The 9535-nt window shown below is 51.3% G+C and overlaps 32 non-coding genes across 32 annotated transcripts; all 32 read right to left on the minus strand.

Annotated features, from left to right (window-relative positions):
* Window positions 1-36: 36 nt before the first annotated feature.
* On the minus strand, window positions 37-155 carry LOC120168795. The gene has a single exon (XR_005520576.1). It is a non-coding gene; the product is annotated as a 5S ribosomal RNA (ribosomal RNA).
* Window positions 156-336: 181 nt separating this feature from the next.
* On the minus strand, window positions 337-455 carry LOC120168807. The gene has a single exon (XR_005520587.1). It is a non-coding gene; the product is annotated as a 5S ribosomal RNA (ribosomal RNA).
* Window positions 456-638: 183 nt separating this feature from the next.
* Window positions 639-757, minus strand: LOC120168581. Its single transcript, XR_005520374.1, has one exon. It is a non-coding gene; the product is annotated as a 5S ribosomal RNA (ribosomal RNA).
* Window positions 758-939: 182 nt separating this feature from the next.
* On the minus strand, window positions 940-1058 carry LOC120168646. The gene has a single exon (XR_005520436.1). It is a non-coding gene; the product is annotated as a 5S ribosomal RNA (ribosomal RNA).
* A 184-nt stretch (window positions 1059-1242) lies between these two features.
* Window positions 1243-1361, minus strand: LOC120168818. Its single transcript, XR_005520598.1, has one exon. It is a non-coding gene; the product is annotated as a 5S ribosomal RNA (ribosomal RNA).
* A 183-nt stretch (window positions 1362-1544) lies between these two features.
* LOC120168829 lies at window positions 1545-1663 on the minus strand. The gene has a single exon (XR_005520601.1). It is a non-coding gene; the product is annotated as a 5S ribosomal RNA (ribosomal RNA).
* A 184-nt stretch (window positions 1664-1847) lies between these two features.
* LOC120168834 lies at window positions 1848-1966 on the minus strand. The gene has a single exon (XR_005520602.1). It is a non-coding gene; the product is annotated as a 5S ribosomal RNA (ribosomal RNA).
* A 181-nt stretch (window positions 1967-2147) lies between these two features.
* Window positions 2148-2266, minus strand: LOC120168582. The gene has a single exon (XR_005520375.1). It is a non-coding gene; the product is annotated as a 5S ribosomal RNA (ribosomal RNA).
* A 180-nt stretch (window positions 2267-2446) lies between these two features.
* LOC120168315 lies at window positions 2447-2565 on the minus strand. Its single transcript, XR_005520126.1, has one exon. It is a non-coding gene; the product is annotated as a 5S ribosomal RNA (ribosomal RNA).
* Window positions 2566-2746: 181 nt separating this feature from the next.
* On the minus strand, window positions 2747-2865 carry LOC120168584. Its single transcript, XR_005520377.1, has one exon. It is a non-coding gene; the product is annotated as a 5S ribosomal RNA (ribosomal RNA).
* A 181-nt stretch (window positions 2866-3046) lies between these two features.
* Window positions 3047-3165, minus strand: LOC120168316. Its single transcript, XR_005520127.1, has one exon. It is a non-coding gene; the product is annotated as a 5S ribosomal RNA (ribosomal RNA).
* Window positions 3166-3348: 183 nt separating this feature from the next.
* On the minus strand, window positions 3349-3467 carry LOC120168585. Its single transcript, XR_005520378.1, has one exon. It is a non-coding gene; the product is annotated as a 5S ribosomal RNA (ribosomal RNA).
* A 180-nt stretch (window positions 3468-3647) lies between these two features.
* Window positions 3648-3766, minus strand: LOC120168586. The gene has a single exon (XR_005520379.1). It is a non-coding gene; the product is annotated as a 5S ribosomal RNA (ribosomal RNA).
* A 182-nt stretch (window positions 3767-3948) lies between these two features.
* LOC120168588 lies at window positions 3949-4067 on the minus strand. The gene has a single exon (XR_005520380.1). It is a non-coding gene; the product is annotated as a 5S ribosomal RNA (ribosomal RNA).
* Window positions 4068-4246: 179 nt separating this feature from the next.
* Window positions 4247-4365, minus strand: LOC120168317. The gene has a single exon (XR_005520128.1). It is a non-coding gene; the product is annotated as a 5S ribosomal RNA (ribosomal RNA).
* Window positions 4366-4547: 182 nt separating this feature from the next.
* Window positions 4548-4666, minus strand: LOC120168589. Its single transcript, XR_005520381.1, has one exon. It is a non-coding gene; the product is annotated as a 5S ribosomal RNA (ribosomal RNA).
* Window positions 4667-4847: 181 nt separating this feature from the next.
* On the minus strand, window positions 4848-4966 carry LOC120168319. Its single transcript, XR_005520129.1, has one exon. It is a non-coding gene; the product is annotated as a 5S ribosomal RNA (ribosomal RNA).
* A 180-nt stretch (window positions 4967-5146) lies between these two features.
* LOC120168320 lies at window positions 5147-5265 on the minus strand. Its single transcript, XR_005520130.1, has one exon. It is a non-coding gene; the product is annotated as a 5S ribosomal RNA (ribosomal RNA).
* A 183-nt stretch (window positions 5266-5448) lies between these two features.
* LOC120168322 lies at window positions 5449-5567 on the minus strand. The gene has a single exon (XR_005520132.1). It is a non-coding gene; the product is annotated as a 5S ribosomal RNA (ribosomal RNA).
* A 182-nt stretch (window positions 5568-5749) lies between these two features.
* On the minus strand, window positions 5750-5868 carry LOC120168323. The gene has a single exon (XR_005520133.1). It is a non-coding gene; the product is annotated as a 5S ribosomal RNA (ribosomal RNA).
* Window positions 5869-6045: 177 nt separating this feature from the next.
* Window positions 6046-6164, minus strand: LOC120168324. Its single transcript, XR_005520134.1, has one exon. It is a non-coding gene; the product is annotated as a 5S ribosomal RNA (ribosomal RNA).
* Window positions 6165-6346: 182 nt separating this feature from the next.
* LOC120168590 lies at window positions 6347-6465 on the minus strand. The gene has a single exon (XR_005520382.1). It is a non-coding gene; the product is annotated as a 5S ribosomal RNA (ribosomal RNA).
* Window positions 6466-6643: 178 nt separating this feature from the next.
* On the minus strand, window positions 6644-6762 carry LOC120168591. The gene has a single exon (XR_005520383.1). It is a non-coding gene; the product is annotated as a 5S ribosomal RNA (ribosomal RNA).
* Window positions 6763-6943: 181 nt separating this feature from the next.
* On the minus strand, window positions 6944-7062 carry LOC120168325. Its single transcript, XR_005520135.1, has one exon. It is a non-coding gene; the product is annotated as a 5S ribosomal RNA (ribosomal RNA).
* Window positions 7063-7246: 184 nt separating this feature from the next.
* On the minus strand, window positions 7247-7365 carry LOC120168326. Its single transcript, XR_005520136.1, has one exon. It is a non-coding gene; the product is annotated as a 5S ribosomal RNA (ribosomal RNA).
* Window positions 7366-7544: 179 nt separating this feature from the next.
* On the minus strand, window positions 7545-7663 carry LOC120168327. Its single transcript, XR_005520137.1, has one exon. It is a non-coding gene; the product is annotated as a 5S ribosomal RNA (ribosomal RNA).
* Window positions 7664-7845: 182 nt separating this feature from the next.
* On the minus strand, window positions 7846-7964 carry LOC120168592. The gene has a single exon (XR_005520384.1). It is a non-coding gene; the product is annotated as a 5S ribosomal RNA (ribosomal RNA).
* Window positions 7965-8145: 181 nt separating this feature from the next.
* LOC120168328 lies at window positions 8146-8264 on the minus strand. The gene has a single exon (XR_005520138.1). It is a non-coding gene; the product is annotated as a 5S ribosomal RNA (ribosomal RNA).
* Window positions 8265-8447: 183 nt separating this feature from the next.
* LOC120168593 lies at window positions 8448-8566 on the minus strand. The gene has a single exon (XR_005520385.1). It is a non-coding gene; the product is annotated as a 5S ribosomal RNA (ribosomal RNA).
* Window positions 8567-8747: 181 nt separating this feature from the next.
* LOC120168329 lies at window positions 8748-8866 on the minus strand. The gene has a single exon (XR_005520139.1). It is a non-coding gene; the product is annotated as a 5S ribosomal RNA (ribosomal RNA).
* A 181-nt stretch (window positions 8867-9047) lies between these two features.
* Window positions 9048-9166, minus strand: LOC120168330. The gene has a single exon (XR_005520140.1). It is a non-coding gene; the product is annotated as a 5S ribosomal RNA (ribosomal RNA).
* Window positions 9167-9347: 181 nt separating this feature from the next.
* Window positions 9348-9466, minus strand: LOC120168331. Its single transcript, XR_005520141.1, has one exon. It is a non-coding gene; the product is annotated as a 5S ribosomal RNA (ribosomal RNA).
* Between the last annotated feature and the right edge of the window lie 69 nt (window positions 9467-9535).

Raw genomic sequence — 9535 nt, forward strand, 5'->3', positions numbered from 1 at the left:
TCGAGATAGAATAAAAAGAAAATAATCCGAAAAATAGGGGTGCAACACGAGGACTTCCCAGGAGGTCACCCATCCTAGTACTACTCTCGCCCAAGCACGCTTAACTGCGGAGTTCTGATGGGATCCGGTGCATTAGTGCTGGTATGATCGCACCCGTCATGCCTTGCGCCCTTAATTTATTAAGGCGTTCGTTTTCTTCCGGCCCGCACTAAGGGAGTCGCAAAATTCGGATTCTACGCCCCGAACCTTTCTCCCCAAGTACCCCACTCCAGGCAGGCGGAATACGTACGTGTGCGTGTGTTCGAGATAGAATAAAAAGAAAATAATCCGAAAAAAGGGGTGCAACACGAGGACTTCCCAGGAGGTCACCCATCCTAGTACTACTCTCGCCCAAGCACGCTTAACTGCGGAGTTCTGATGGGATCCGGTGCATTAGTGCTGGTATGATCGCACCCGTCATGCCTTGCGCCCTTAATTTATTTAAGGCGTTCGTTTTCTTCCGGCCCGCACTTAAGGGAGTCGCAAAATTCGGATTCTACGCCCCGAACCTTTCTCCCCAAGTACCCCACTCCAGGCAGGCGGAATACGTACGTGTGCGTGTGTTCGAGATAGAATAAAAAGAAAATAATCCGAAAAAGAGGGTGCAACACGAGGACTTCCCAGGAGGTCACCCATCCTAGTACTACTCTCGCCCAAGCACGCTTAACTGCGGAGTTCTGATGGGATCCGGTGCATTAGTGCTGGTATGATCGCACCCGTCATGCCTTGCGCCCTTAATTTATTAAGGCGTTCGTTTTCTTCCGGCCCGCACTAAGGGAGTCGCAAAATTCGGATTCTACGCCCCGAACCTTTCTCCCCAAGTACCCCACTCCAGGCAGGCGGAATACGTACGTGTGCGTGTGTTCGAGATAGAATAAAAAGAAAATAATCCGAAAAAGAGGGATGCAACACGAGGACTTCCCAGGAGGTCACCCATCCTAGTACTACTCTCGCCCAAGCACGCTTAACTGCGGAGTTCTGATGGGATCCGGTGCATTAGTGCTGGTATGATCGCACCCGTCATGCCTTGCGCCCTTAATTTATTTAAGGCGTTCGTTTTCTTACGGCCCACACTTAAGGGAGTCGCAAAATTCGGATTCTACGCCCCGAACCTTTCTCCCCAAGTACCCCACTCCAGGCAGGCGGAATACGTACGTGTGCGTGTGTTCGAGATAGAATAAAAAGAAAATAATCCGAAAAAGAGGGGTGCAACACGAGGACTTCCCAGGAGGTCACCCATCCTAGTACTACTCTCGCCCAAGCACGCTTAACTGCGGAGTTCTGATGGGATCCGGTGCATTAGTGCTGGTATGATCGCACCCGTCATGCCTTGCGCCCTTAATTTATTAAGGCGTTCGTTTTCTTCCGGCCCGCACTAATGGGAGTCGCAAAATTCGGATTCTACGCCCCGAACCTTTCTCCCCAAGTACCCCACTCCAGGCAGGCGGAATACGTACGTGTGCGTGTGTTCGAGATAGAATAAAAAGAAAATAATCCGAAAAAGAGGGGTGCAACACGAGGACTTCCCAGGAGGTCACCCATCCTAGTACTACTCTCGCCCAAGCACGCTTAACTGCGGAGTTCTGATGGGATCCGGTGCATTAGTGCTGGTATGATCGCACCCGTCATGCCTTGCGCCCTTAATTTATTTAAGGCGTTCGTTTTCTTCCGGCCCGCACTTAAGGGAGTCGCAAAATTCGGATTCTACGCCCCGAACCTTTCTCCCCAAGTACCCCACTCCAGGCAGGCGGAATACGTACGTGTGCGTGTGTTCGAGATAGAATAAAAAGAAAATAATCCGAAAAATAGGGGTGCAACACGAGGACTTCCCAGGAGGTCACCCATCCTAGTACTACTCTCGCCCAAGCACGCTTAACTGCGGAGTTCTGATGGGATCCGGTGCATTAGTGCTGGTATGATCGCACCCGTCATGCCTTGCGCCCTTAATTTATTAAGGCGTTCGTTTTCTTCCGGCCCGCACTAAAGGGAGTCGCAAAATTCGGATTCTACGCCCCGAACCTTTCTCCCCAAGTACCCCACTCCAGGCAGGCGGAATACGTACGTGTGCGTGTGTTCGAGATAGAATAAAAAAAAATAATCCGAAAAAGAGGGTGCAACACGAGGACTTCCCAGGAGGTCACCCATCCTAGTACTACTCTCGCCCAAGCACGCTTAACTGCGGAGTTCTGATGGGATCCGGTGCATTAGTGCTGGTATGATCGCACCCGTCATGCCTTGCGCCCTTAATTTATTAAGGCGTTCGTTTTCTTCCGGCCCGCACTTAAGGGAGTCGCAAAATTCGGATTCTACGCCCGAACCTTTCTCCCCAAGTACCCCACTCCAGGCAGGCGGAATACGTACGTGTGCGTGTGTTCGAGATAGAATAAAAAGAAAATAATCCGAAAAAGGGGTGCAACACGAGGACTTCCCAGGAGGTCACCCATCCTAGTACTACTCTCGCCCAAGCACGCTTAACTGCGGAGTTCTGATGGGATCCGGTGCATTAGTGCTGGTATGATCGCACCCGTCATGCCTTGCGCCCTTAATTTATTAAGGCGTTCGTTTTCTTCCGGCCCGCACTAAGGGAGTCGCAAAATTCGGATTCTACGCCCCGAACCTTTCTCCCCAAGTACCCCACTCCAGGCAGGCGGAATACGTACGTGTGCGTGTGTTCGAGATAGAATAAAAAGAAAATAATCCGAAAAAGAGGGTGCAACACGAGGACTTCCCAGGAGGTCACCCATCCTAGTACTACTCTCGCCCAAGCACGCTTAACTGCGGAGTTCTGATGGGATCCGGTGCATTAGTGCTGGTATGATCGCACCCGTCATGCCTTGCGCCCTTAATTTATTTAAGGCGTTCGTTTTCTTCGGCCCGCACTTAAGGGAGTCGCAAAATTCGGATTCTACGCCCCGAACCTTTCTCCCCAAGTACCCCACTCCAGGCAGGCGGAATACGTACGTGTGCGTGTGTTCGAGATAGAATAAAAAGAAAATAATCCGAAAAAGGGGTGCAACACGAGGACTTCCCAGGAGGTCACCCATCCTAGTACTACTCTCGCCCAAGCACGCTTAACTGCGGAGTTCTGATGGGATCCGGTGCATTAGTGCTGGTATGATCGCACCCGTCATGCCTTGCGCCCTTAATTTATTTAAGGCGTTCGTTTTCTTCCGGCCCGCACTTAAGGGAGTCGCAAAATTCGGATTCTACGCCCCGAACCTTTCTCCCCAAGTACCCCACTCCAGGCAGGCGGAATACGTACGTGTGCGTGTGTTCGAGATAGAATAAAAAGAAAATAATCCGAAAAAGAGGGTGCAACACGAGGACTTCCCAGGAGGTCACCCATCCTAGTACTACTCTCGCCCAAGCACGCTTAACTGCGGAGTTCTGATGGGATCCGGTGCATTAGTGCTGGTATGATCGCACCCGTCATGCCTTGCGCCCTTAATTTATTTAAGGCGTTCGTTTTCTTCCGGCCCGCACTTAAGGGAGTCGCAAAATTCGGATTCTACGCCCCGAACCTTTCTCCCCAAGTACCCCACTCCAGGCAGGCGGAATACGTACGTGTGTGTGTTCGATATAGAATAAAAAGAAAATAATCCGAAAAAAGGGTGCAACACGAGGACTTCCCAGGAGGTCACCCATCCTAGTACTACTCTCGCCCAAGCACGCTTAACTGCGGAGTTCTGATGGGATCCGGTGCATTAGTGCTGGTATGATCGCACCCGTCATGCCTTGCGCCCTTAATTTATTAAGGCGTTCGTTTTCTTCCGGCCCGCACTTAAGGGAGTCGCAAAATTCGGATTCTACGCCCCGAACCTTTCTCCCCAAGTACCCCACTCCAGGCAGGCGGAATACGTACGTGTGCGTGTGTTCGAGATAGAATAAAAAGAAAATAATCCGAAAAAGAGGGTGCAACACGAGGACTTCCCAGGAGGTCACCCATCCTAGTACTACTCTCGCCCAAGCACGCTTAACTGCGGAGTTCTGATGGGATCCGGTGCATTAGTGCTGGTATGATCGCACCCGTCATGCCTTGCGCCCTTAATTTATTTAAGGCGTTCGTTTTCTTCCGGCCCGCACTTAAGGGAGTCGCAAAATTCGGATTCTACGCCCCGAACCTTTCTCCCCAAGTACCCCACTCCAGGCAGGCGGAATACGTACGTGTGCGTGTGTTCGAGATAGAATAAAAAGAAAATCCGAAAAAGGGGTGCAACACGAGGACTTCCCAGGAGGTCACCCATCCTAGTACTACTCTCGCCCAAGCACGCTTAACTGCGGAGTTCTGATGGGATCCGGTGCATTAGTGCTGGTATGATCGCACCCGTCATGCCTTGCGCCCTTAATTTATTAAGGCGTTCGTTTTCTTCCGGCCCGCACTTAAGGGAGTCGCAAAATTCGGATTCTACGCCCCGAACCTTTCTCCCCAAGTACCCCACTCCAGGCAGGCGGAATACGTACGTGTGCGTGTGTTCGAGATAGAATAAAAAGAAAATAATCCGAAAAAGAGGGTGCAACACGAGGACTTCCCAGGAGGTCACCCATCCTAGTACTACTCTCGCCCAAGCACGCTTAACTGCGGAGTTCTGATGGGATCCGGTGCATTAGTGCTGGTATGATCGCACCCGTCATGCCTTGCGCCTTAATTTATTTAAGGCGTTCGTTTTCTTCGGCCCGCACTTAAGGGAGTCGCAAAATTCGGATTCTACGCCCGAACCTTTCTCCCCAAGTACCCCACTCCAGGCAGGCGGAATACGTACGTGTGCGTGTGTTCGAGATAGAATAAAAAGAAAATAATCCGAAAAATAGGGGTGCAACACGAGGACTTCCCAGGAGGTCACCCATCCTAGTACTACTCTCGCCCAAGCACGCTTAACTGCGGAGTTCTGATGGGATCCGGTGCATTAGTGCTGGTATGATCGCACCCGTCATGCCTTGCGCCCTTAATTTATTAAGGCGTTCGTTTTCTTCCGGCCCGCACTAAGGGAGTCGCAAAATTCGGATTCTACGCCCCGAACCTTTCTCCCCAAGTACCCCACTCCAGGCAGGCGGAATACGTACGTGTGCGTGTGTTCGAGATAGAATAAAAAGAAAATAATCCGAAAAAGGGGTGCAACACGAGGACTTCCCAGGAGGTCACCCATCCTAGTACTACTCTCGCCCAAGCACGCTTAACTGCGGAGTTCTGATGGGATCCGGTGCATTAGTGCTGGTATGATCGCACCCGTCATGCCTTGCGCCCTTAATTTATTAAGGCGTTCGTTTTCTTCCGGCCCGCACTTAAGGGAGTCGCAAAATTCGGATTCTACGCCCCGAACCTTTCTCCCCAAGTACCCCACTCCAGGCAGGCGGAATACGTACGTGTGCGTGTGTTCGAGATAGAATAAAAAGAAAATAATCCGAAAAATAGGGGTGCAACACGAGGACTTCCCAGGAGGTCACCCATCCTAGTACTACTCTCGCCCAAGCACGCTTAACTGCGGAGTTCTGATGGGATCCGGTGCATTAGTGCTGGTATGATCGCACCCGTCATGCCTTGCGCCCTTAATTTATTAAGGCGTTCGTTTTCTTCCGGCCCGCACTTAAGGGAGTCGCAAAATTCGGATTCTACGCCCCGAACCTTTCTCCCCAAGTACCCCACTCCAGGCAGGCGGAATACGTACGTGTGCGTGTGTTCGAGATAGAATAAAAAGAAAATAATCCGAAAAAAGGGGTGCAACACGAGGACTTCCCAGGAGGTCACCCATCCTAGTACTACTCTCGCCCAAGCACGCTTAACTGCGGAGTTCTGATGGGATCCGGTGCATTAGTGCTGGTATGATCGCACCCGTCATGCCTTGCGCCCTTAATTTATTTAAGGCGTTCGTTTTCTTCGGCCCACTTAAGGGAGTCGCAAAATTCGGATTCTACGCCCCGAACCTTTCTCCCCAAGTACCCCACTCCAGGCAGGCGGAATACGTACGTGTGTGTGTTCGAGATAGAATAAAAAGAAAATAATCCGAAAAAGGGGTGCAACACGAGGACTTCCCAGGAGGTCACCCATCCTAGTACTACTCTCGCCCAAGCACGCTTAACTGCGGAGTTCTGATGGGATCCGGTGCATTAGTGCTGGTATGATCGCACCCGTCATGCCTTGCGCCCTTAATTTATTAAGGCGTTCGTTTTCTTCCGGCCCGCACTTAAGGGAGTCGCAAAATTCGGATTCTACGCCCCGAACCTTTCTCCCCAAGTACCCCACTCCAGGCAGGCGGAATACGTACGTGTGCGTGTGTTCGAGATAGAATAAAAAGAAAATAATCCGAAAAAGAGGGTGCAACACGAGGACTTCCCAGGAGGTCACCCATCCTAGTACTACTCTCGCCCAAGCACGCTTAACTGCGGAGTTCTGATGGGATCCGGTGCATTAGTGCTGGTATGATCGCACCCGTCATGCCTTGCGCCCTTAATTTATTAAGGCGTTCGTTTTCTTCGGCCCGCACTTAAGGGAGTCGCAAAATTCATTCTACGCCCGAACCTTTCTCCCCAAGTACCCCACTCCAGGCAGGCGGAATACGTACGTGTGCGTGTGTTCGAGATAGAATAAAAAGAAAATAATCCGAAAAATAGGGTGCAACACGAGGACTTCCCAGGAGGTCACCCATCCTAGTACTACTCTCGCCCAAGCACGCTTAACTGCGGAGTTCTGATGGGATCCGGTGCATTAGTGCTGGTATGATCGCACCCGTCATGCCTTGCGCCCTTAATTTATTAAGGCGTTCGTTTTCTTCCGGCCCGCACTTAAGGGAGTCGCAAAATTCGGATTCTACGCCCCGAACCTTTCTCCCCAAGTACCCCACTCCAGGCAGGCGGAATACGTACGTGTGCGTGTGTTCGAGATAGAATAAAAAGAAAATAATCCGAAAAAGGGGTGCAACACGAGGACTTCCCAGGAGGTCACCCATCCTAGTACTACTCTCGCCCAAGCACGCTTAACTGCGGAGTTCTGATGGGATCCGGTGCATTAGTGCTGGTATGATCGCACCCGTCATGCCTTGCGCCCTTAATTTATTTAAGGCGTTCGTTTTCTTCCGGCCCGCACTTAAGGGAGTCGCAAAATTCGGATTCTACGCCCCGAACCTTTCTCCCCAAGTACCCCACTCCAGGCAGGCGGAATACGTACGTGTGCGTGTGTTCGAGATAGAATAAAAAGAAAATAATCCGAAAAAGAGGGGTGCAACACGAGGACTTCCCAGGAGGTCACCCATCCTAGTACTACTCTCGCCCAAGCACGCTTAACTGCGGAGTTCTGATGGGATCCGGTGCATTAGTGCTGGTATGATCGCACCCGTCATGCCTTGCGCCCTTAATTTATTAAGGCGTTCGTTTTCTTCCGGCCCGCACTTAAGGGAGTCGCAAAATTCGGATTCTACGCCCCGAACCTTTCTCCCCAAGTACCCCACTACAGGCATGAGGAATACGTACGTGTGCGTGTTCGATATAGAATAAAAAGAAAATAATCCGAAAAAGGGGTGCAACACGAGGACTTCCCAGGAGGTCACCCATCCTAGTACTACTCTCGCCCAAGCACGCTTAACTGCGGAGTTCTGATGGGATCCGGTGCATTAGTGCTGGTATGATCGCACCCGTCATGCCTTGCGCCCTTAATTTATTAAGGCGTTCGTTTTCTTCCGGCCCGCACTTAAGGGAGTCGCAAAATTCGGATTCTACGCCCCGAACCTTTCTCCCCAAGTACCCCACTCCAGGCAGGCGGAATACGTACGTGTGCGTGTGTTCGAGATAGAATAAAAAGAAAATAATCCGAAAAAGAGGGTGCAACACGAGGACTTCCCAGGAGGTCACCCATCCTAGTACTACTCTCGCCCAAGCACGCTTAACTGCGGAGTTCTGATGGGATCCGGTGCATTAGTGCTGGTATGATCGCACCCGTCATGCCTTGCGCCCTTAATTTATTAAGGCGTTCGTTTTCTTCCGGCCCGCACTTAAGGGAGTCGCAAAATTCGGATTCTACGCCCCGAACCTTTCTCCCCAAGTACCCCACTCCAGGCAGGCGGAATACGTACGTGTGCGTGTGTTCGAGATAGAATAAAAAGAAAATAATCCGAAAAAGGGGTGCAACACGAGGACTTCCCAGGAGGTCACCCATCCTAGTACTACTCTCGCCCAAGCACGCTTAACTGCGGAGTTCTGATGGGATCCGGTGCATTAGTGCTGGTATGATCGCACCCGTCATGCCTTGCGCCCTTAATTTATTTAAGGCGTTCGTTTTCTTCCGGCCCGCACTTAAGGGAGTCGCAAAATTCGGATTCTACGCCCCGAACCTTTCTCCCCAAGTACCCCACTCCAGGCAGGCGGAATACGTACGTGTGCGTGTGTTCGAGATAGAATAAAAAGAAAATAATCCGAAAAAGAGGGTGCAACACGAGGACTTCCCAGGAGGTCACCCATCCTAGTACTACTCTCGCCCAAGCACGCTTAACTGCGGAGTTCTGATGGGATCCGGTGCATTAGTGCTGGTATGATCGCACCCGTCATGCCTTGCGCCCTTAATTTATTAAGGCGTTCGTTTTCTTCCGGCCCGCACTTAAGGGAGTCGCAAAATTCGGATTCTACGCCCCGAACCTTTCTCCCCAAGTACCCCACTCCAGGCAGGCGGAATACGTACGTGTGCGTGTGTTCGAGATAGAATAAAAAGAAAATAATCCGAAAAAGGGGTGCAACACGAGGACTTCCCAGGAGGTCACCCATCCTAGTACTACTCTCGCCCAAGCACGCTTAACTGCGGAGTTCTGATGGGATCCGGTGCATTAGTGCTGGTATGATCGCACCCGTCATGCCTTGCGCCCTTAATTTATTAAGGCGTTCGTTTTCTTCCGGCCCGCACTTAAGGGAGTCGCAAAATTCGGATTCTACGCCCCGAACCTTTCTCCCCAAGTACCCCACTCCAGGCAGGCGGAATACGTACGTGTGCGTGTGTTCGAGATAGAATAAAAAGAAAATAATCCGAAAAAGGGGTGCAACACGAGGACTTCCCAGGAGGTCACCCATCCTAGTACTACTCTCGCCCAAGCACGCTTAACTGCGGAGTTCTGATGGGATCCGGTGCATTAGTGCTGGTATGATCGCACCCGTCATGCCTTGCGCCCTTAATTTATTTAAGGCGTTCGTTTTCTTCCGGCCCGCACTTAAGGGAGTCGCAAAATTCGGATTCTACGCCCGAACCTTTCTCCCCAAGTACCCCACTCCAGGCAGGCGGAATACGTACGTGTGCGTGTTTCGAGATAGAATAAAAAGAAAATAATCCGAAAAAAGGGGTGCAACACGAGGACTTCCCAGGAGGTCACCCATCCTAGTACTACTCTCGCCCAAGCACGCTTAACTGCGGAGTTCTGATGGGATCCGGTGCATTAGTGCTGGTATGATCGCACCCGTCATGCCTTGCGCCCTTAATTTATTAAGGCGTTCGTTTTCTTCCGGCCCGCACTTAAGGGAGTCGCAA

This window comes from Hibiscus syriacus, unplaced genomic scaffold (genome assembly GCF_006381635.1).
Source record: "Hibiscus syriacus cultivar Baekdansim isolate YM2019G1 unplaced genomic scaffold, ASM638163v2 tig00111720_pilon, whole genome shotgun sequence".
NCBI lineage: Eukaryota > Viridiplantae > Streptophyta > Magnoliopsida > Malvales > Malvaceae > Hibiscus > Hibiscus syriacus.